General features: G+C 48.9%; 1 protein-coding gene across 1 annotated transcript in view; it reads right to left on the minus strand.

The window, feature by feature from the left end:
* LOC121008843 (macrophage receptor MARCO-like) overlaps positions 1-24,198 on the minus strand; it is a 123,874-nt gene that overhangs the window by 85,967 nt on the left and 13,709 nt on the right. The gene's annotated exons all lie outside the window — the stretch shown is intronic.

Genomic DNA, 24,198 nt, shown 5'->3' on the forward strand with positions numbered 1-24,198 from the left:
ATAGGATTAGTACATCTGGAGCAGGTCTAGAGGCCGGGCTAAGCTTACACCGTCTATAGGATTAGTACATCTGGAGCAGGTCTAGAGGCCGGGCTAAGGTTACACTGTATATAGGATTAGTACATCTGGAGCAGGTCTAGAGGCCCGGCTAAGGTTACACTGTATATAGGATTAGTACATCTGGAGCAGGTCTAGAGGCCGGGCTAAGCTTACACCATCTATAGGATTAGTACATCTGGAGCAGGTCTAGAGGCCGGGCTAAGCTTACACTGTATATAGGATTATTAATCTGGAGCAGGTCTAGAGGCCGGGCTAAGCTTACACTGTATATAGGATTAGTACATCTGGAGCAGGTCTAGAGGCCGGGCTAAGCTTACACTGTATATAGGATTATTAATCTGGAGCAGGTCTAGAGGCCGGGCTAAGCTTACACCATCTATAGGATTAGTACATCTGGAGCAGGTCTAGAGGCCGGGCTAAGCTTACACTGTATATAGGATTAGTACATCTGGAGCAGGTCTAGAGGCCGGGCTAAGCTTACACCATCTATAGGATTAGTAAATCTGGAGCAGGTCTAGAGGCCGGGCTAAGCTTACACCATCTATAGGATTAGTACATCTGGAGCAGGTCTAGAGGCCGGGCTAAGCTTACACCATCTATAGGATTAGTAAATCTGGAGCAGGTCTAGAGGCCGGGCTAAGCTTACACCATCTATAGGATTAGTACATCTGGAGCAGGTCTAGAGGCCGGGCTAAGCTTACACTGTATATAGGATTAGTACATCTGGAGCAGGTCTAGAGGCCGGGCTAAGCTTACACCATTTATAGGATTAGTAAATCTGGAGCAGGTCTAGAGGCCGGGCTAAGCTTACACCATCTATAGGATTAGTACATCTGGAGCAGGTCTAGAGGCCGGGTTAAGCTTACACCATCTATAGGATTAGTAAATCTGGAGCAGGTCTAGAGGCCGGGCTAAGCTTACACCATCTATAGGATTAGTACATCTGGAGCAGGTCTAGAGGCCGGGCTAAGCTTACACCATCTATATGATTAGTAAATCTGGAGCAGGTCTAGAGGCCGGGCTAAGCTTACACCATCTATAGGATTAGTAAATCTGGAGCAGGTCTAGAGGCCGGGCTAAGCTTACACTGTATATAGGATTATTAATCTGGAGCAGGTCTAGAGGCCGGGCTAAGCTTACACTGTATATAGGATTAGTACATCTGGAGCAGGTCTAGAGGCCGGGCTAAGCTTACACTGTATATAGGATTATTAATCTGGAGCAGGTCTAGAGGCCGGGCTAAGCTTACACCATCTATAGGATTAGTACATCTGGAGCAGGTCTAGAGGCCGGGCTAAGCTTATACTGTATATAGGATTAGTACATCTGGAGCAGGTCTAGAGGCCGGGCTAAGCTTACACCATCTATAGGATTAGTAAATCTGGAGCAGGTCTAGAGGCCGGGCTAAGCTTACACCATCTATAGGATTAGTACATCTGGAGCAGGTCTAGAGGCCGGGCTAAGCTTACACCATCTATAGGATTAGTAAATCTGGAGCAGGTCTAGAGGCCGGGCTAAGCTTACACCATCTATAGGATTAGTACATCTGGAGCAGGTCTAGAGGCCGGGCTAAGCTTACACTGTATATAGGATTAGTACATCTGGAGCAGGTCTAGAGGCCGGGCTAAGCTTACACCATCTATAGGATTAGTAAATCTGGAGCAGGTCTAGAGGCCGGGCTAAGCTTACACCATCTATAGGATTAGTACATCTGGAGCAGGTCTAGAGGCCGGGCTAAGCTTACACCATCTATAGGATTAGTACATCTGGAGCAGGTCTAGAGGCCGGGCTAAGCTTACACCATCTATAGGATTAGTAAAGCTGGAGCAGGTCTAGAGGCCGGGCTAAGCTTACACCGTCTATAGGATTAGTAAATCTGGAGCAGGTCTAGAGGCCGGGCTAAGCTTACACCATCTATAGGATTAGTACATCTGGAGCAGGTCTAGAGGCCGGGCTAAGCTTACACCATCTATAGGATTAGTAAATCTGGAGCAGGTCTAGAGGCCGGGCTAAGCTTACACCATCTATAGGATTAGTAAATCTGGAGCAGGTCTAGAGGCCGAGCTAAGCTCACACCATCTATAGGATTATTAATCTGGAGCAGGTCTAGAGGCCGGGCTAAGCTTACACCATCTATAGGATTAGTACATCTGGAGCAGGTCTAGAGGCCGGGCTAAGCTTACACTGTATATAGGATTAGTACATCTGGAGCAGGTCTAGAGGCCGGGCTAAGCTTACACCATCTATAGGATTAGTAAATCTGGAGCAGGTCTAGAGGCCGGGCTAAGCTTACACTGTATATAGGATTAGTACATCTGGAGCAGGTCTAGAGGCCGGGCTAAGCTTACACCATCTATAGGATTAGTACATCTGGAGCAGGTCTAGAGGCCGGGCTAAGCTTACACCATCTATAGGATTAGTACATCTGGAGCAGGTCTAGAGGCCGGGCTAAGCTTACACCATCTATAGGATTAGTACATCTGGAGCAGGTCTAGAGGCCGAGCTAAGCTTACACCATCTATAGGATTAGTAAATCTGGAGCAGGTCTAGAGGCCGAGCTAAGCTTACACCATCTATAGGATTAGTATATCTGGAGCAGGTCTAGAGGCCGGGCTAAGCTTACACCATCTATAGGATTAGTAAATCTGGAGCAGGTCTAGAGGCCGGGCTAAGCTTACACCATCTATAGGATTAGTACATCTGGAGCAGGTCTAGAGGCCGGGCTAAGCTTATGTGAGATGGGGAAACAGCTCTCATTGTGTGAACATTGTATTTGTGTAAGTGAAGTTACCGTAAATGATTTGAACTGACATTCCGCCGTTTGGCCACAAGAGGCCACTGTTTATTAAGCACAGCAACAGACTGTATTTCTAGATTCATCTGATGTTAAAGGGGTCCTCTCACTTCAGCAAATAGCATTTATGATATAGAGAAAGTAAATACAAGGCACTTACCAATATACTGTTATTATCTATATTGCTTTCTTTACCATCACATTATACACTGCTTGTATCCATGGTTACAGACCGCCCTGGAATCCATCATTGGTGGTCGTGCTTACACACTATAGGCAAAAGCTTGGGTGGCCACTGGCTTTACCCAAGAAAGCCACCTCACTGACCACGCCCCTAAATGGTAAACCACACCCCTGCCTCTATGAAGCCACGCCCCCATCGCCAGTCCAGGGGGGGAAACTGGGGGAGAAGAGGGAAGAAGTTTGAGGGGAAGGTGGGCTGGGGGCAGCCGGGTGCTTCTCCCCTCCAGCCACAGGGAGCCATGTCTGCGGGGTGAGAGAAGCCTCAGCGCTACTGAAAGGGTTGACATCCCTGTGTCCGTCCAGGAAAGGGAGCCAGAAAACCAGACGTCTGGCCTCTCTGGTGGCCGGGACCCCGGGAGCGCACATAGGCTGGTGCCTTATCCTATATTGTGCGGCACGAGCTCCACGGATAGAGTGCAGGGTGGTCTGCAACCATGGAAACGAGGAGTGTATAATGTGATGGAGAAAGGATTCAGCCGGCAAAGGAAGCGACATGGATAATCACAATACATTAGTAAGTGGCTTGTATTAGCTTTCTCTACATGATAAATGCCACTCACTGAATTGAGACAACCCCTTTAAAGGGTAACTGTCATATGTTTTTGTATTTGCTAGTTTATTAGAGCTAGGCATGTACTGTATACAGGCTACTTTCACACCTGCGTTCGATGCGGATCCGTCTTGTATCTGCACAGACGGATCCCCACAGATAATGCAAACGCTTGTATCCGTTCATAACGGATCCGTTTGCATTATTCATAAAAAAAAAAAAAAGTCTAAGTCAAAACGGATCCATCTTGAATTACATTGAAAGTCAATGGGGGACAGATCCGTTTTCAATTGCACCATATTGTGTCAGTGAAAAACGGATCCGTCCACATTGACTTACATTGTAACTCTGGACGGATCCGTTTGGCTCTGCATCGCCAGGCGGACACCAAAACAGGGCCGATCCTACACGGGGTGCAGTGGGTGCCCGGGCCCCGCACCCCAGCGCTGCGGCCCTGGTGACAAGTGGGGGCGGCCGCGGCCGGCGGCAGGGCAGAGCAGGAGATGAGCGCCTCCATTGCGGAAGCGCTCATCTCCATAGTCATCTGTATTGCCGTCCTCAGGACAGTAATACAGATACCTGTGCTGCGGCAGAGGAGGGAGAGGTGTGTCCCCTCCTGTTCTTCTGATAGGCTGCCGGCTTAGTGCTGGCAGCCTATCAGAGGCCGGTGATGGCGCGATGACGTCATCGCGTCGCCTGAGCCGTATAGCGAGGGACACAGACGGAAGAGGCGGCCTGCATCGCATCGCATTGCTGGAGGTAAGTATAAGTGTATTTTTTTTTTTTTTATATAGGTACAATACTGGGCTGGCACATGATAAGGGGGGCTACTGGGCTGGCACATAAGGGGGGCTACTGGGCTGGCACATAAGGGGGGACTACTGGGCTGGGCTGGCACATGATAAGGGGGGCTACTGGGCTGGCACATGATAAGGGGGGACTACTGGGCTGGCACATGATAAGGGGGGCTACTGGCACATGATATGGGGGGCTACTGGCACATGATATGGGGGGCTACTGGCACATGATATGGGGGCACTCTGGCTACTGGCACATGATATGGGGGCACTCTGGCTACTGGCACATGATAATGGGGGGGATCTGGCTACTGGCACATGATATGGGGGGGGGCTCTGGCTACTGGCACATGATAAGGGGGGGGGGGGCTCTGGCTACTGGCACATGATGGTGGGGGGGGGGGCTCTGGCTACTGGCACATGATAAGGGGGGGGGGGGCTCTGGCTACTGGCACATGATAAGGGGGGCTACTGGCACATGATAAGGGGGCTACTGGCACATGATAAGGGGGTCTACTGGCACATAGGGGGGCTACTGGCACATAAGGGGGGCTACTGGCACATGATATGGGGGGCTCTGGCTACTGGCACATGATATGGGGGGCTCTGGCTACTGGCACATGATATGGGGGGGCTCTGGCTACTGGCACATGATGGTGGGGGGGCTCTTATTTCTGGCACATGATTGGGGGCACTCTGGCTACTGGCACATGATATGGGGGGCTCTGGCTACTGACATGATATGGGGGGGCTCTGGCTACTGGCACATGATGGTGGGGGGGCTCTTATTACTGGCACATGATTGGGGGCATCTATGGGGGCACATCTTACTGCAGATTATTGGGGGGCACTATAGGGGCATCTACTGAGGCTAAAAAAGAAGATATTTTATATGGGGGCTCTGTATAGGGGCATTTTATACTGGGACACATTATGGTGGGTACTATGGGGAAGGGGGGGCACTATGGGGGTCATCTACGGGGGCACTGAGAAGGGGTATTTTATATTGGCACATTATGGGAACATTAGCTCAACTGGGGGCATTACAAATGTTTTGCATATTATAAGGAGAATTATTACTACTGGGGGGGGGGGGGCATTATGGTGGTCTTTATTACTCCCCCATGGTATGACCCCCTAGTAGCAGCACCAGCCTCTCCCTGCTCTGCTATCCCTCTGCCCCTTCTCCAAATCCTTATTATGAAATCTTTCTCATTAGGTTAATGCACAACATCAGCTCCGCCGAGCCCCCGGCCAAAGTGTGGAAGTGGCGTCCGAGATCCCCCAGTGCCAAGTCAAGTAACTGTAAGTTTTTATGGGGGTTCTACAAAAGAGCTATCGTGGGGCAAAGTTCATATTCGTGTTTACACACGTGTTTTAAAATGAATGCTTTCTCCTATTATAAACAAGTAAATAATGACGCAATGCTGTGGGGCTGGTGTGCAACTTTTTCCAGGGCTGGTTTTTATCCCCAGTCCGGCCCTGGCCGAGCGAGCCGCCGGGACTTTTTTTTTTTTGACTTTTTTTTTTTTTTAAGCCGAGCAGCCGAGCCGCCGATTCGTGGGGCTGAAGTTGTTGCCATAGAAACATTGTAAAGGGGAGGAGTTAGTAAGATAACCACGCCCATGTGGGGGCGCCAGAAATATTTCTGCACCCAGGCGCCTGTGACCCTAGGATCGGCCCTGCACCAAAACGCTGCAAGCTGCAACGCAGCCAAACTGATGCATTCTGAGCGGATCCTTATCCATTCAGAATGCTTCGGGGCTGAACTGATCCATTTTGTGCCGCTTGTGAGAGGATCCCTGAAACGGATCTCACAAACGGACCCAGAAACTCCAGTGTGAAAGTAGCCTAAGAAGACGGAGGGGCTGTCACACTGCATTAGGCTTCGGAGTGAGGAGGCGGGTCTCTCAGTAATCCAATCTGATTGGCTGGCAGGGAGCTGCTGGCTACAGCTAGTGTGTATGTGAAGTGAGGGAAAGCAGTTTTGGCCTCAGAGAACTGGCAGAGGAGCTGTCTTGAGAAGGTCCTCATATTGTAAATGTTTAAACAGCCCTAACTAAGGGAAAAACTCAAGGAAAACTGTGGTATGTGAAGAAACTAAAGATTGCTTTATGCATAATGCTGCTGCTGCAGTGGTAACATATGGTACAAAACATGACAGTTAAACTCTCAGAGGGGGAGATACAAGCCTGGAAAAGGAAGCGATGCAGAAGCTGTGTGTGAGGAGAATTCCTCGACATCCAAGCATGAGAGCATCCTTCAGGGCCCAGAGCTGTAGCCAAGTGGAGCTGATCGTGTCCATGAACCTGATTTTATGCCGAGGAAGGGGGATTTCTGCAAGGAACTCAGATAAGAGCTGAGGAGTAAAGCCACAGACACTGCAGTACCGCACGATGGTTGGAGAAACCCTTGTTCTGTCCACAGTCACCAGCTTATACAGAGCAGACCCGGGTCGGTAAGACTAATCGTGGACGTATTTCAGCAGTTTTGGGGCCTAGGATCCTAGAGACTGAGACCAGACCTGTAATTATTTAGGCTTCTGTTTGTGTCAGGCCACAAGTGCTGTTAACTGCTCATATTAAGGACTTTACGTTTAAAGTGTCAGTTCACACCGGAGAGCTGAAAAGCGTCACAACGAATTCAAGCCAGACTGGTGTTTATTCAGGAGAAACACTTTAGGCACGTGCTATTGGATCAGTTATTGGGGGGAATATTATAGCATGTAATAAGATTGTAAGCTGTTGTGCTGTACCGCAGGCTAGCCCACATCACGCACCCAAATAACTGTTCCTGATTCTAGGGTAATAACAGGTAAGGCGTGGCTGGTCTATTTGAGCCCGCTTTTACCTCCAGCATCCCCCGGAGGGCGCCACACTGTACAGCACCAGGACCTCTGCCTCCTCCCTGGGTGTATGTAACATTATTCGTGTTGTAACCAGCATCTGTGGTCGCGTTCATTACAATGTTTAAGTAAAAATACGGTTTGGGCAAAACTGGTGTTTGAGTTGCTTTCCTCGTTCATGACTTCACTGTATCCTGGGGAGCCCACCCCGCACACAGCTTACAACTTGGCGTAGTCGGCAGGATACAGTGACAATTATGGACGGGAACGCAGCACGCCTTCCCCCGGTGCAAATGGTGCCCATCCAGGACCCAGTTCAGGGTGCACCAGTGCAAGACCAACCCTGTTTGGGGGGGATTGGGAGCTGTATATTCACAACACCTATGGATTTAATTGGATTTCGGGAGACGCTGTACGGATTTACTCAGCTGGAGTGTAAGATATCCGTAACACATGCGTTGCCATCAAATCAAGACTATCCCAAATGTGGCTGTAAGATTCTTAGGGGTTACAGTTTTGCCAGCTTAGTCAGGTGAATGCTAAGTCTCTGCTTCAATTCACCAAAGACCAAATGGAGAAGGCCCAACAGGAAGATTTGTCTGGGGGGTGGTCCGGTGGTCAGTGGTCCGATGGGACTGAGAGGAATGCTCTGAAGAAAGAAGAGTCCATCTTGCTTGCCCGCCAAGTGGAGTTCCTAGAAGTGAGCAATAGGCTACTGTATTGGGTGACCAAAAAGCAAAGTCGAGAGATCCAAAGACAGCTGGTCTCACTGCTCTTACAGTAAAGAGTCCATAGTCTCACTGCTCTTACAGTAAAGACTCCATAGTCTCACTGCTCTTACAGTAAAGAGTCCATAGTCTCACTGCTCTTACAGTACAGAGTCCATAGTCTCACTGCTCTTACAGTAAAGAGTCCATAGTCTCACTGCTCTTACAGTAAAGAGTCCATAGTCTCACTGCTCTTACAGTAAAGAGTCCATAGTCTCACTGCTCTTACAGTAAAGAGTCCATAGTCTCACTGCTCTTACAGAATAGAGTCCATAGTCTCACTGCTCTTACAGTAGAGAGTCCATAGTCTCACTGCTCTTACAGAATAGAGTCCATAGTCTCACTGCTCTTACAGTAGAGAGTCCATAGTCTCACTGCTCTTACAGTATAGAGTCCATAGTCTCACTGCTCTTACAGTATAGAGTCCATAGTCTCACTGCTCTTACAGTATAGAGTCCATAGTCTCACTGCTCTTACAGTAAAGAGTCCATAGTCTCACTGCTCTTACAGTAAAGAGTCCATAGTCTCACTGCTCTTACAGTAGAGAGTCCATAGTCTCACTGCTCTTACAGAATAGAGTCCATAGTCTCACTGCTCTTACAGTAAAGAGTCCATAGTCTCACTGCTCTTACAGTAGAGAGTCCATAGTCTCACTGCTCTTACAGTAAAGAGTCCATAGTCTCACTGCTCTTACAGTAAAGAGTCCATAGTCTCACTGCTCTTACAGTAAAGAGTCCATAGTCTCACTGCTCTTACAGTATAGAGTCCATAGTCTCACTGCTCTTACAGTATAGAGTCCATAGTCTCACTGCTCTTACAGTAAAGAGTCCATAGTCTCACTGCTCTTACAGTAAAGAGTCCATAGTCTCACTGCTCTTACAGTAAAGAGTCCATAGTCTCACTGCTCTTACAGAATAGAGTCCATAGTCTCACTGCTCTTACAGTAGAGAGTCCATAGTCTCACTGCTCTTACAGTAGAGAGTCCATAGTCTCACTGCTCTTACAGAATAGAGTCCATAGTCTCACTGCTCTTACAGTAAAGAGTCCATAGTCTCACTGCTCTTACAGTAGAGAGTCCATAGTCTCACTGCTCTTACAGTAAAGAGTCCATAGTCTCACTGCTCTTACAGTAAAGAGTCCATAGTCTCACTGCTCTTACAGTATAGAGTCCATAGTCTCACTGCTCTTACAGTAGAGAGTCCATAGTCTCACTGCTCTTACAGTAAAGAGTCCATAGTCTCACTGCTCTTACAGTAAAGAGTCCATAGTCTCACTGCTCTTACAGTAAAGAGTCCATAGTCTCACTGCTCTTACAGTATAGAGTCCATAGTCTCACTGCTCTTACAGTAAAGAGTCCATAGTCTCACTGCTCTTACAGTATAGAGTCCATAGTCTCACTGCTCTTACAGTAAAGAGTCCATAGTCTCACTGCTCTTACAGTAAAGAGTCCATAGTCTCACTGCTCGCACAGTAAAGAGTCCATAGTCTCACTGCTCTTACAGTAAAGAGTCCATAGTCTCACTGCTCTTACAGTAAAGAGTCCATAGTCTCACTGCTCTTACAGTAAAGAGTCCATAGTCTCACTGCTCTTACAGTATAGAGTCCATAGTCTCACTGCTCTTACAGTAAAGAGTCCATAGTCTCACTGCTCTTACAGTAAAGAGTCCATAGTCTCACTGCTCTTACAGTAAAGAGTCCATAGTCTCACTGCTCTTACAGTAAAGAGTCCATAGTCTCACTGCTCTTACAGTATAGAGTCCATAGTCTCACTGCTCTTACAGTAAAGAGTCCATAGTCTCACTGCTCTTACAGTAAAGAGTCCATAGTCTCACTGCTCTTACAGTAAAGAGTCCATAGTCTCACTGCTCTTACAGTAAAGAGTCCATAGTCTCACTGCTCTTACAGTATAGAGTCCATAGTCTCACTGCTCTTACAGTATAGAGTCCATAGTCTCACCGCTCTTACAGTATAGAGTCCATAGTCTCACCGCTCTTACAGTAAAGAGTCCATAGTCTCACTGCTCTTACAGTAAAGACTCCATAGTCTCACTGCTCTTACAGTAAAGAGTCCATAGTCTCACTGCTCTTACAGTAAAGAGTCCATAGTCTCACTGCTCTTACAGTATAGAGTCCATAGTCTCACTGCTCTTACAGTATAGAGTCCATAGTCTCACTGCTCTTACAGTATAGAGTCCATAGTCTCACTGCTCTTACAGTATAGAGTCCATAGTCTCGCTGCTCTTACAGTAAAGAGTCCATAGTCTCACTGCTCTTACAGTAAAGAGTCCATAGTCTCACTGCTCTTACAGTAAAGAGTCCATAGTCTCACTGCTCTTACAGTAAAGAGTCCATAGTCTCACTGCTCTTACAGTAAAGAGTCCATAGTCTCACTGCTCTTACAGTATAGAGTCCATAGTCTCACTGCTCTTACAGTAAAGAGTCCATAGTCTCACCACTCTTACAGTAGAATCCATAGTCTCACTGCTCTTACAGTAAAGAGTCCATAGTCTCACCACTCTTACAGTAGAATCCATAGTCTCACTGCTCTTACAGTAAAGAGTCCATAGTCTCACTGCTCTTACAGTATAGAGTCCATAGTCTCACTGCTCTTACAGTAAAGAGTCCATAGTCTCACTGCTCTTACAGTATAGAGTCCATAGTCTCACTGCTCTTACAGTATAGAGTCCATAGTCTCACTGCTCTTACTGTAAAGAGTCCATAGTCTCACTGCTCTTACAGTAAAGAGTCCATAGTCTCACTGCTCTTACAGTAGAGTCCATAGTCTCACTGCTCTTACAGTAAAGAGTCCATAGTCTCACTGCTCTTACAGTAAAGAGTCCATAGTCTCACCGCTCTTACAGTATAGAGCCCATAGTCTCACTGCTCTTACAGTAAAGAGTCCATAGTCTCACTGCTCTTACAGTACAGAGTCCATAGTCTCACTGCTCTTACAGTATAGAGTCCATAGTCTCGCTGCTCTTACAGTACAGAGTCCATAGTCTCACTGCTCTTACAGTATAGAGTCCATAGTCTCACTGATCTTACAGTAAAGAGTTCACAGTCTCACTGCTCTTACAGTATAGAGTCCATAGTCTCACTGCTCTTACAGTAAAGAGTCCATAGTCTCACCGCTCTTACAGTAAAGAGTCCATAGTCTCACCGCTCTTACAGTAAAGAGTCCATAGTCTCACTGCTCTTACAGTAAAGAGTCCATAGTCTCACTGCTCTTACAGTATAGAGTCCATAGTCTCACTGCTCTTACAGTAAAGGATCCTCTTCTATGTTTGTGTAGAAACCTTTCCTCCAAACGCAGAGGATGTCCCTCCCCTCATCACAGTCCTGGGGATAAATAGATGATGGGAGTGATCTCTGTACTGACCCCTGATATATTTATACATAGTAATTAGATCTCCCCTCAGTCGTCTTTTTTCTAAAGTGAATAACCCTAATTTTGATAATCTTTGAGGGTACTGTAGTTGCCCCATTCCGGTTATTACTTTAGTTGCCCTCCTCTGGACCCTCTACAGCTCTGCTATGTCTGCCTTGTTCACAGGAGCCCAGAACTGTACACAGTCCTCCATGTGTGGTCTGACTAGTGATGTGTAAAGTGGTAGGACTATGTTCTCATCACCGCCATCTATGCCCCTTTTGATGCAACCCATTATCTTATTGGACTTGGCAGCAGCTGCCTGACACTGGTTTCTACAGCTAAGGCTACTTTCACACTAGCGTTTTTTGCGGATCTGCAAAAACGCTTCTGTTACAATAATAGAACCGCATGCATCTGTCATGAACGGATTCAGTTGTATTATATCTTCTAGAACCATGACGGATGAACGTTTTGAACACCATTAAAAGTCAATGGGGGACGCATCCGTTTTCTATTGTGCCATATTGTGTCCGAGAAAACGGATCCGTCCCCATTGACTTACATTGTGTGCCAGGACGGATCCGTTTGGCTCAGTTTCATCAGACGGACACCAAAACGCTGCGGGCGGCCTCCAGAGCGGAACGGAGACTGAACTGATGCCTTCTGAGCGGATCCTTTTCCATTCAGGATGCATTGGCGCAAAACTGATCCGTTTTTTACCGCTGAGCCCTGAACGGATCTCACAAACGGAAACCAAAACGCCAGTGTGAGAGTAGACTTAGTTTGCTGTTCACTAAAATTTCTAGGTCCTTTTCCATATCAGTTGTAGTATATACTGGTGACGTGTGGTATATACTGGTGACGTGTAGTATATACTGGTGACGTGTAGTATGTACTGGTGACGTGTAGTATATACTGGTGACGTGTAGTATGTACTGGTGACGTGTAGTATGTACTGGTGACGTGTAGTATGTACTGGTGACATGTAGTATATACTGGTGACGTGTAGTATATACTGGTGACGTGTAGTATGTACTGGTGACGTGTAGTATGTACTGGTGACGTGTAGTATATACTGGTGACATGTAGTATATACTGGTAACGTGTAGTATATACTGGTGACGTGTAGTATGTACTGGTGACGTGTAGTATATACTGGTGACGTGTAGTATATACTGGTGACGTGTAGTATGTACTGGTGACGTGTAGTATATACTGGTGACGTGTAGTATGTACTGGTGACATGTAGTATATACTGGTAACGTGTAGTATATACTGGTGACGTGTAGTATGTACTGGTGACATGTAGTATGTACTGCTGACATGTAGTATGTAGTTATGACATGTAGTATGTAGCGATGACAGTTAGTATGTACTGGTGACATGTAGTATGTACTGGTGACATGTAGTATGTTGTGACGTGTAGTATGTTGTGATGTGTAGTATGTACTGATGACAGTTAGTATGTACTGTGACATGTAGTATGTTGTGACGTGTAGTATGTTGTGATGTGTAGTATGTACTGATGACAGTTAGTATGTACTGTGACATGTAGTATGTTGTGACGTGTAGTATGTTGTGATGTGTAGTATGTACTGATGACGTGTAGTATGTAGTTATGACATGTAGTATGTAGCGATGACAGTTAGTATGTACTGGTGACATGTAGTATGTACTGCTGACATGTAGTATGTAGTTATGACATGTAGTATGTAGCGATGACAGTTAGTATGTACTGGTCACATGTAGTATGTACTGGTGACATGTAGTATGTTGTGACGTGTAGTATGTTGTGATGTGTAGTATGTACTGATGACGTGTAGTATGTACTGGTGACGTGTAGTATGTACTGGTGACATGTAGTATATACTGGTGACATGTAGTATATACTGGTGACGTGTAGTATGTACTGGTGACGTGTAGTATGTACTGGTGACATGTAGTATATACTGGTAACGTGTAGTATATACTGGTGACATGTAGTATATACTGGTAACGTGTAGTATATACTGGTGACGTGTAGTATGTACTGGTGACATGTAGTATGTACTGCTGACATGTAGTATGTAGTTATGACATGTAGTATGTAGCGATGACAGTTAGTATGTACTGGTGACATGTAGTATGTACTGGTGACATGTAGTATGTTGTGATGTGTAGTATGTACTGATGACAGTTAGTATGTACTGTGACATGTAGTATGTTGTGACGTGTAGTATGTTGTGATGTGTAGTATGTACTGATGACGTGTAGTATGTAGTTATGACATGTAGTATGTAGCGATGACAGTTAGTATGTACTGGTGACATGTAGTATGTACTGCTGACATGTAGTATGTAGTTATGACATGTAGTATGTAGCGATGACAGTTAGTATGTACTGGTGACATGTAGTATGTACTGCTGACATGTAGTATGTAGTTATGACATGTAGTATGTAGCGATGACAGTTAGTATGTACTGGTGACATGTAGTATGTACTGGTGACATGTAGTATGTTGTGATGTGTAGTATGTACTGATGACAGTTAGTATGTACTGGTGACATGTAGTATGTTGTGACGTGTAGTATGTTGTGATGTGTAGTATGTACTGATGACGTGTAGTATGTACTGATTAGAGTTGTTGCGATAACAAAAAAAAAAAATATTCGGTTTCGATACCATAAAAAAGTATTGCGATACTCGATACCATTCAGTACCATGCAAAAAAAAATAAACCAAAAAATCCACGTGCATTCCGTTTTTTTTTTTAAATGGCGAATCGCACAGTTTTTATTTTTTATTTTTCTGTTCCGGCGTTCACCGCATAGATTTTTTTAAATATTTTAATAGTTTGGACTTTTCGGACGTGGCGATTTGTGATATGTTTATTTATTGTTTATATATTTTATATGTAAAATTGGGAAAGGGGGGATTTATACTTGGTGTGTTGCTATTTTCGCACTTGCGGCAGTGTTATCCAGCGGGCAGTTCCGTCGTCAGAATTGCCCGCCGGATCCGCATGTGACTGAAAACATTTCTGAGACGCATCCGGATGCGGATCCGTCTCACAAATGCATTGCAAAAACGGATCCGTCTCTCCGCTTGTCATGCAGACAGATCCGTCTTATATCTTTTTTCACATTTTTACCGGTCTGCGCATGTGCAGACCGGAAGGACGGATCCGGTATTCCGGTATTTTGAATGCCAGATCCGGCACTAATACATTCCTATGGGGAAAAATGGGCATTCAAGCAAGTCTTCAGTTGTTTTCGCCAGAGATAAAACCGTAGCATGCTGCGGTTTTATCTTTTGCCTGATCAGTCAAAACAACTGAACTGAAGACATCCTGATGCATCCTGAACGGATTGCTCTCCATTCAGAATGCATGGGGATATACCCGATCAGTTATTTTCTGGTATTAGGCCCCTAGGACGGAACTATGCCGGAAAAGAAAAACGCAAGTGTGAAAGTACCCTTATTTATTAACTATTTCCCCCCTTAGGGGCCATAACCTGGGATCTTTTAATCTCTTGTCCTCTTCACGCTAACAGAGATCTATTAGGGTGAATAGGACCTCACACTCTCCCTGCTGTCCTGTGCATAGTACACACAGCAGCAGGGAGCTTACCATGGCAGCCAGGGCTTCAGTAGCGTCTGATAGAGCTCTATCAGGGTGAATAGGACCTCACACTCTCCCTGCTGTCCTGTGCATAGTACACACAGCAGCAGGGAGGTTACCATGGCAGCCAGGGCTTCAGTAGTATCTGATAGAGCTCTATCAGGATGAATAGGACTTCACACTCTCCCTGCTGTCCTGGGCTCTGTGCACACAGCAGCAGGGAGCCGGCCATGGCAGCCAGGGCTTCAGTAGTGTCTGATAGAGATCTATCAGGGTGAATAGGACTTCACACTCTCCCTGCTGTCCTGGGCTCTGTACACACAGCAGCAGGGAGCTGACCATGGCAGCCAGGGCTTCAGTAGAGTCTGATAGAGCTCTATCAGGGTGAATAGGACTTCACACTCTCCCTGTTGTCCTAGGCTCTGTACACACAGCAGCAGGTAGCTGACCATGGCAGCCAGGGCTTCAGTAGTGTCTGATAGAGATCTATCAGGGTGAATAGGACTTCACACTCTCCCTGCTGTCCTGGGCATAGTACACACAGCAGCAGGGAGCCGACCATGGCAGCCAGGGCTTCAGTAGTATCTGATAGAGCTCTATCAGGATGAATAGGACCTCACACTCTCCCTGCTGTCCTGGGCTCTGTACACACAGCAGTAGGGAGCTGACCATGGCAGCCATTGCTTCAGTAGAGTCTGATAGAGATCTATCAGGGTGAATAGGACTTCACACTCTCCCTGCTGTCCTGGGCTCTGTACACACAGCAGCAGGGAGATTACCATGGCAGCCAGGGCTTCAGTAGAGTCTGATAGAGATCTATCAGGGTGAATAGGACCTCACACTCTCCCTGCTGTCCTGTGCATAGTACACACAGCAGCAGGGATGTTACCATGGCAGCCAGGGCTTCAGTAGAGTCTGATAGAGATCTATCAGGGTGAATAGGACTTCACACTCTCCCTGCTGTCCTGGGCTCTGTACACACAGCAGCAGGGATGTTACCATGGCAGCCAGGGCTTCAGTAGAGTCTGATAGAGATCTATCAGGGTGAATAGGACTTCACACTCTCCCTGCTGTCCTGGGCTCTGTACACACAGCAGTAGGGAGCTGACCATGGCAGACAGGGCTTCAGTAGCGTCTGATAGAGCTCTATCAGGGTGAATAGGACTTCACACTCTCCCTGCTGTCCTGGTCTCTGTACACACAGCAGTAGGGAGCTGACCATGGCAGCCAGGGCTTCAGTAGTGTCTGATAGAGCTCTATTATGGTTAATAGGACTTTACACTCTCCCTGCTGTCCTGGGCTCTGGACACACAGCAGCAGGGAGCTGACCATGGCAGCCAGGGCTTCAGTAGAGTCTGATAGAGCTCTATCAGGGTGAATAGGATCTCACACTCTCCCTGCTGTCCTGGTCTCTGTACACACAGCAGCAGGGAGCTGACCATGGTAGCCAGGGCTTCAGTAGAGTCTGATAGAGCTTTATCAGGGTGAATAGGACTTCACACTCTCCCTGCTGTCCTGTGCATAGTACACACAGCAGCAGGGAGATTACCATGACAGCCAGGGTTTAAGTAGAGTCTGATAGAGCTCTATCAGGGTGAATAGGACTTCACACTCTCCCTGCTGTCCTGTGCATAGTGCACACAGCAGCAGGGAGCTGACCATGGCAGCCAGGGCTTCAGTAGTCTGATAGAGCTCTATCAGGGTGAATAGGACTTCACACTCTCCCTGCTGTCCTGTGCATAGTACACACAGCAGCAGGGAGATTACCATGACAGCCAGGGTTTAAGTAGAGTCTGATAGAGCTCTATCAGGGTGAATAGGACTTCACACTCTCCCTGCTGTCCTGTGCATAGTGCACACAGCAGCAGGGAGCTGACCATGGCAGCCAGGGATTCAGTAGCGTCTGATAGAGATCTATCAGGGTGAATAGGACCTCACACTCTCCCTGCTGTCCTGGTCTCTGTACACACAGCAGTAGGGAGCTGACCATGGCAGCCAGGGCTTCAGTAGAGTCTGATAGAGCTCTATCGGGGTGAATAGGACTTCACACTCTCCCTGCTGTCGTGGGCTCTGTACACACAGCAGCAGGGAGCTAACCATGGCAGCCAGGGCTTCAGTAGTCTGATAGAGCTCTATCAGGGTGAATAGGACTTCACACTCTCCCTGCTGTCCTGTGCATAGTACACACAGCAGCAGGGAGATTACCATGACAGCCAGGGTTTAAGTAGAGTCTGATAGAGCTCTATCAGGGTGAATAGGACTTCACACTCTCCCTGCTGTCCTGTGCATAGTGCACACAGCAGCAGGGAGCTGACCATGGCAGCCAGGGCTTCAGTAGTCTGATAGAGCTCTATCAGGGTGAATAGGACTTCACACTCTTCCTGCTGTCCTGTGCATAGTACACACAGCAGCAGGGAGATTACCATGACAGCCAGGGTTTAAGTAGAGTCTGATAGAGCTCTATCAGGGTGAATAGGACTTCACACTCTCCCTGCTGTCCTGGGCTCTGTACACACAGCAGCAGGGAGCCGACCATGGCAGCCAGGGCTTCAGTAGTCTGATAGAGCTCTATAAGGGTGAATAGGACTTCACACTCTCCCTGCTGTCCTGGGCTCTGTACACACAGCAGTAGGGAGCTGACCATGGCAGACAGGGCTTCAGTAGCGTCTGATAGAGCTCTATCAGGGTGAATAGGACTTCACACTCTCCCTGCTGTCCTGTGCATAGTACACACAGCAGTAGGGAGCTGACCATGGCAGACAGGGCTTCAGTAGTGTCTGATAGAGCTCTATTGTGGTGAATAGGACTTCACACTCTCCCTGCTGTCCTGGGCTCTGTACACACAGCAGTAGGGAGCTGACCATGGCAGACAGGGCTTCAGTAGCTTCTGATAGAGCTCTATAAGGGTGAATAGGACTTCACACTCTCCCTGCTGTCCTGGGCTCTGTACACACATCAGCAGGGAGCTTACCATGGCAGCCAGGGCTTCAGTAGAGTCTGATAGAGATCTATCAGGGTGAATGGGACTTCACACTCTCCCTGCTGTCCTGGGCTCTGTACACACAGCAGTAGGGAGCTGACCATGGCAGCCAGGGCTTCAGTAGTGTCTGATAGAGCTCTATCAGGGTGAATGGGACTTCACACTCTCCATGCTGTCCTGGGCTCTGTACACACAGCAGCAGGGAGCCAACCATGGCAGCCAGGGCTTCAGTAGAGTCTGATAGAGCTCTATCAAGGTGAATAGGACTTCACACTCTCCATGCTGTCCTAGGCTCTGTACACACAGCAGCAGGGAGCCGACCATGGCAGCCAGGGCTTCAGTAGAGTCTGATAGAGATCTATCAGGGTGAATGGGACTTCACACTCTCCCTGCTGTCCTGGGCTCTGTACACACAGCAGTAGGGAGCTGACCATGGCAGACAGGGCTTCAGTAGCTTCTGATAGAGCTCTATAAGGGTGAATAGGACTTCACACTCTCCCTGCTGTCCTGGGCTCTGTACACACAGCAGCAGGGAGCTTACCATGGCAGCCAGGGCTTCAGTAGAGTCTGATAGAGATCTATCAGGGTGAATGGGACTTCACACTCTCCCTGCTGTCCTGGGCTCTGTACACACAGCAGTAGGGAGCTGACCATGGCAGCCAGGGCTTCAGTAGTGTCTGATAGAGCTCTATCAGGGTGAATGGGACTTCACACTCTCCATGCTGTCCTGGGCTCTGTACACACAGCAGCAGGGAGCCAACCATGGCAGCCAGGGCTTCAGTAGAGTCTGATAGAGCTCTATCAAGGTGAATAGGACTTCACACTCTCCATGCTGTCCTAGGCTCTGTACACACAGCAGCAGGGAGCCGACCATGGCAGCCAGGGCTTCAGTAGAGTCTGATAGAGATCTATCAGGGTGAATGGGACTTCACACTCTCCCTGCTGTCCTGGGCTCTGTACACACAGCAGTAGGGAGCTGACCATGGCAGCCAGGACTTCAGTAGAGTCTGATAGAGCTCTATCAGGGTGAATAGGACTTCACACCCTCCCTGCTGTCCTGTGCATAGTGCACACAGCAGTAGGGAGCTGACAATGGCAGCCAGGGCTTCAGTAGAGTCTGATAGAGCTCTATCAGGGTGAATAGGACCTCACACTCTCCCTGCTGTCCTGTGCATAGTGCACACAGCAGTAGGGAGCTGACAATGGCAGCCAGGGCTTCAGTAGAGTCTGATAGAGATCCATTAGGATGAATAGGACCTCACACTCTCCCTGCTGTCCTGGGCTCTGTACACATAGCAGCAGGGAGCTGACCATGGCAGACAGGGCTTCAGTAGTGTCTGATAGAGATCTTGTAAGGTGAATAGGACTTCACACTCTCCCTGCTATCCTGGGCTCTGTACACACAGCAGTAGGGAGCTGACCATGGCAGCTAGGGCTTCAGTAGAGTCTGATAGAGATCTATTAGGGTGACTAGGATCTCACACTCACCCTGCTGTCCTGTGCATAGTACACACAGCAGCAGGGAGCTGACCATCTTCAGTAGCATCCTGGCTGCCATGGTAACCGATCGGAGCCCCAGGATTACACTGCTGGGGCTCCGATCAGAAGCTGCCACTGCCACCAATGAGGAGGAGGGGAGAGGGGGACCCTGTGGCCACTGCCACCAATGATTTTAATACTGAGGGGGGCGGGCGCACTGCGCCACCAATGATAATTAACTTTTAATACAGGAGGCGGGTGCCGGCAGCAGATCAGAGGCAGTTAACCTCTCAGGTGCCGCACCTGAGGGGTTAACTGCCGCTGATCTCAGCTTACTGTCAGAGGCAGGGTGCCGGCTATGTGATTCTGCTGCCTGTATTAAAAGTTAAAGACGACCTTTCATGAGCAGGCTGCATAGAGCGGCGCCCAGGGATCTCCCTGCACTTACTATCATTCCTGGGCGCCGCTCCGTTCGCCCGCTGTGACCCCGTTACCGTCTCCTGCTCCATATGCTAATTACTATAGGAGTGATGGGGGGGGGAGACATCAGCTTCTCTCCTGGGCGTTCCTTCTCCCTGGCTGTGACACACTGTGCTGCGATTGGACCTAGCTACATCCAGGGAAAAGGAACACCCAGGAGAGAAGCTGATGTCTCCTCCCCATTGCTCCGATAGTAGTAATAAGCATATGGAGCAGGAGACTGTAACGGGGGCACAGCGGGCGAACGGAGCGGCGCCCAGGAATGATAGTAAGTGCAGGGAGATCCCGGGGCGCCGCTCTATGTAGCCTGCTAACTTAAAGTCCGGATCCATTGAAAATCCTCCTATCATTGGTGGCGCAGTGCGCCCGCCCCTCTCTCCTCATTGGTGGCAGCGGCACAGGGGGGAGGGAGACACTGCTTCCTTCTCCCCTGTGCTGCTGAGGGAACATGAGCGCGCCAATGTTCTGAGATACTAGACTGCGCAACATGTGCATGTCCAGAAGAAAAACTGCTACAAGAGGACATCGTTTTAAATTAGAGGGGCAAAGGTTTAAAAGTAATATCAGGAAGTATTACTTTACTGAGAGAGTAGTGGATGCATGGAATAGCCTTCCTGCAGAAGTGGTAGCTGCAAATACAGTGAAGGGGTTTAAGCATGCATGGGATAGGCATAAGGCCATCCTTCATATAAGATAGGGCGGGGGGCTATCCATAATACTCAGTATATTGGGCAGACTAGATGGGCCAAATGGTTCTTATCTGCCGACACATTCTAGGTTTCTATGTTTCTAAGTATCGAAAAAATGGAAATCCCGGTATCGATACAAAAGTATTGATTGCAACAACCCTAGTACTGATGACGTGTAGTATGTAGTGATGACGTATAGTATGTACGGGTGACTTGTAGTATGTACGGGTGACTTGTAGTATGTACGGGTGACATCTATTTTTCTTTCACATATGCATAACACATTGGTCAAAACACAACCACAGCTCTGGCCTGTTGCTGCGGCTTCTGCTACCACAACCCTCCTTCTGCTGCTACCACAACCCTCCTTCTGCTGCTACCACAACCCTCCTTCTGCTGCTACCACAACCCTCCTTCTGCTGCTACCACAACCCTCCTTCTGCTGCTGCCGCCAACCCTCCTTCTGTTGCTACCACCAACCCTCCTTCTTCTGCTACCACCAACCCTCCTTCTGCTGCTACCACCAACCCTCCTTCTGCTGCTACCACAACCCTCCTTCTGCTGCAGCCACCAACCCTCCTTCTGCTGCTACCACAACCCTCCTTCTGCTGCTGCCGCCAACCCTCCTTCTGCTGCTACCTCAACCCTCCTTCTGCTGCTACCACAACCCTCCTTCTGCTGCTACCACAACCCTCCTTCTGCTGCAGCCACCAATCCTCCTTCTGCTGCTACCACAACCCTCCTTCTGCTGCAGCCACCAACCCTCCTTCTGCTGCTGCCACCAACCCTCCTTCTGCTGCTACAACAACCCTCCTTCTGCTGCTACCACAACCCTCCTTCTGCTGCTACCACAACCCTCCTTCTGCTGCTACCACCAAACCTCCTTCTGCTGCTACCACCAACCCTCCTTCTGCTGCTACCACAACCCTCCTTCTGCTGCAGCCACCAACCCTCCTTCTGTTGCTACCACCAACCCTCCTTCTGTTGCTACCACCAACCCTCCTTCTGCTGCTACCACAACCCTCCTTCTGCTGCTACCACAACCCTCCTTCTGCTGCTGCCGCCAACCCTCCTTCTGCTGCAGCCACCAACCCTCCTTCTGCTGCTACCACAACCCTCCTTCTGCTGCTACCACAACCCTCCTTCTGCTGCTGCCGCCAACCCTCCTTCTGTTGCTACCGCCAACCCTCCTTCTGCTGCTACCACCAACCCTCCTTCTGCTGCTACCACCAACCCTCCTTCTGCTGCTACCACAACCCTCCTTCTGCTGCTACCACAACCCTCCTTCTGCTGCAGCCACCAACCCTCCTTCTGCTGCTACCACAACCCTCCTTCTGCTGCTGCCGCCAACCCTCCTTCTGCTGCTACCACAACCCTCCTTCTGCTGCAGCCACCAACCCTCCTTCTGCTGCTACCACAACCCTCCTTCTGCTGCTGCCGCCAACCCTCCTTCTGTTGCTACCACCAACCCTCCTTCTGCTGCTACCACAACCCTCCTTCTGCTGCTACCACCAACCCTCCTTCTGCTGCTACCACCAACCCTCCTTCTGCTGCTACCACAACCCTCCTTCTGCTGCAGCCACCAACCCTCCTTCTGCTGCTGCCACAACCCTCCTTCTGCTGCTGCCGCCAACCCTCCTTCTGCTGCTGCCGCCAACCCTCCTTCTGCTGCTACCACAACCCTCCTTCTGCTGCTGCCACCAACCCTCCTTCTGCTGCTGCCACCAACCCTCCTTCTGCTGCTGCCACCAACCCTCCTTCTGCTGCTGCCACCAACCCTCCTTCTGCTGCTGCCACCAACCCTCCTTCTGCTGCTGCCACCAACCCTCCTTCTGCTGCAGCCACCAACCCTCCTTCTGCTGCTGCCACCAACCCTCCTTCTGCTGCTACCACAACCCTCCTTCTGCTGCCACCAACCCTCCTTCTGCTGCTGCCATCAACCCTCCTTCTGCTGCTGCCACCAACCCTCCTTCTGCTGCTGCCACCAACCCTCCTTCTGCTGCTGCCACCAACCCTCCTTCTGCTGCTACCACCAACCCTCCTTCTGCGGCAGCCACCAACCCTCCTTCTGCGGCAGCCACCAACCCTCCTTCTGCTGCTACCACCAACCCTCCTTCTGCTGCTACCACCAACCCTCCTTCTGCTGCAGCCACCAACCCTCCTTCTGCGGCAGCCACCAACCCTCCTTCTGCGGCAGCCACCAACCCTCCTTCTGCTGCTGCCACCAACCCTCCTTCTGCTGCTACCACCAACCCTCCTGCTGCTGCTACTTGTGCCGGCTGCAGCAACATTTTTGCCACCGCCAGTTCCCTCGGAGAGCCCTGGCATCTGTCTGTTGGCCATAGCGTACAGTAACTGAATCAGTAATGTAACAGATTATTTATGAATGTGCCAGCTGTTTTTCATTATGCACGCGGTGGGATATTACTCCGACTTTGAATACTGAGGCACAGTAATTCTATATATAAACTAACAGATTAATGTGCCAGAAGTTCAAGAAGTACACTCAACCTGCAGTCTCCCTAGGCCCTCCATACGGTGTGTAAAACCTCTGCCTACAATCTCTCTACACTGTCCCTGCACTGCCCCTATCCAGTATTCTACAATGAATAGCTTTCTGAAACACTCTCCTTAGCGCACAAGCGCTTGTCACATCTTTCCCTAAGCTCAGCTCACTGTGAAATGGCGGCGACCACGCGGGATGAGGCTCTTATTTGGCTATGACATCACAGGGGCTGATTGGCTGGCTGCACGGCATTATGGGTGATATCACGTTCCCAGGCTTCTTACTTTCACAATGTAACATGTGCAGCAGCCATTATAGAAAAAAGAACTATTTGTTACCACAAAGTGCAAGTAAATTTGGATTTGTGGTGAATCAAATTTTTTCTAAACATTGGATTGAATTCCACTTTGGATGCTTCGATTCGCTCAACACTAGTCAGGAGGTATTAGCCGGGGGCCATCAGTCAAGGGGCCACAGTAGGTTTCACTCCAGGAGCAGGGACTGTTAGAGGTCTGAGCCTCATCATCAATTAGTCGCTTCCTCTGGCAGTGCAAGGACTACTATCCACAGCCGGTCTTTGACAAATGACCCCCATTGTCTCCAGCCCCTTCCTGCTGGGCACTGTGTGAGCTGTCCTAGGGCAGGATGCTTGGATGCCCCGCACAGGCCTATACATTAACATTGGGCCTAATAAAGGGTGCGTAGCGTGGGCGGGGAAAAGGGCCGGCCGTCTCATTCATCAAGGAAGAGTAAGGTCCGCCTAAGTTATGTAGAGGCGCCAGCGCAGGAGGGACGGAGACCAGCGTCTTCATAAACGCCCCCCTCTGGTTGTACTTTATACCACCCACCGTTTCCATTACAAGTTTACACAGAATTGTGGTTCAAAACTTCTGGTCTTAGGTCACGCTCCTTTTCCTGCGAAGCCACACCCCTCTCACTATACTCCACCCCTTTTCAAGTAAATTAAAAACTTTAGAAACGTCTAGTTTAGACAAATTGTGTGACTTTTTCCCACTTTTAATACAGATTCTTTGCAGA

Source organism: Bufo bufo, chromosome 7 (genome assembly GCF_905171765.1).
Source record: "Bufo bufo chromosome 7, aBufBuf1.1, whole genome shotgun sequence".
In the NCBI taxonomy this organism is placed as follows: domain Eukaryota; kingdom Metazoa; phylum Chordata; class Amphibia; order Anura; family Bufonidae; genus Bufo; species Bufo bufo.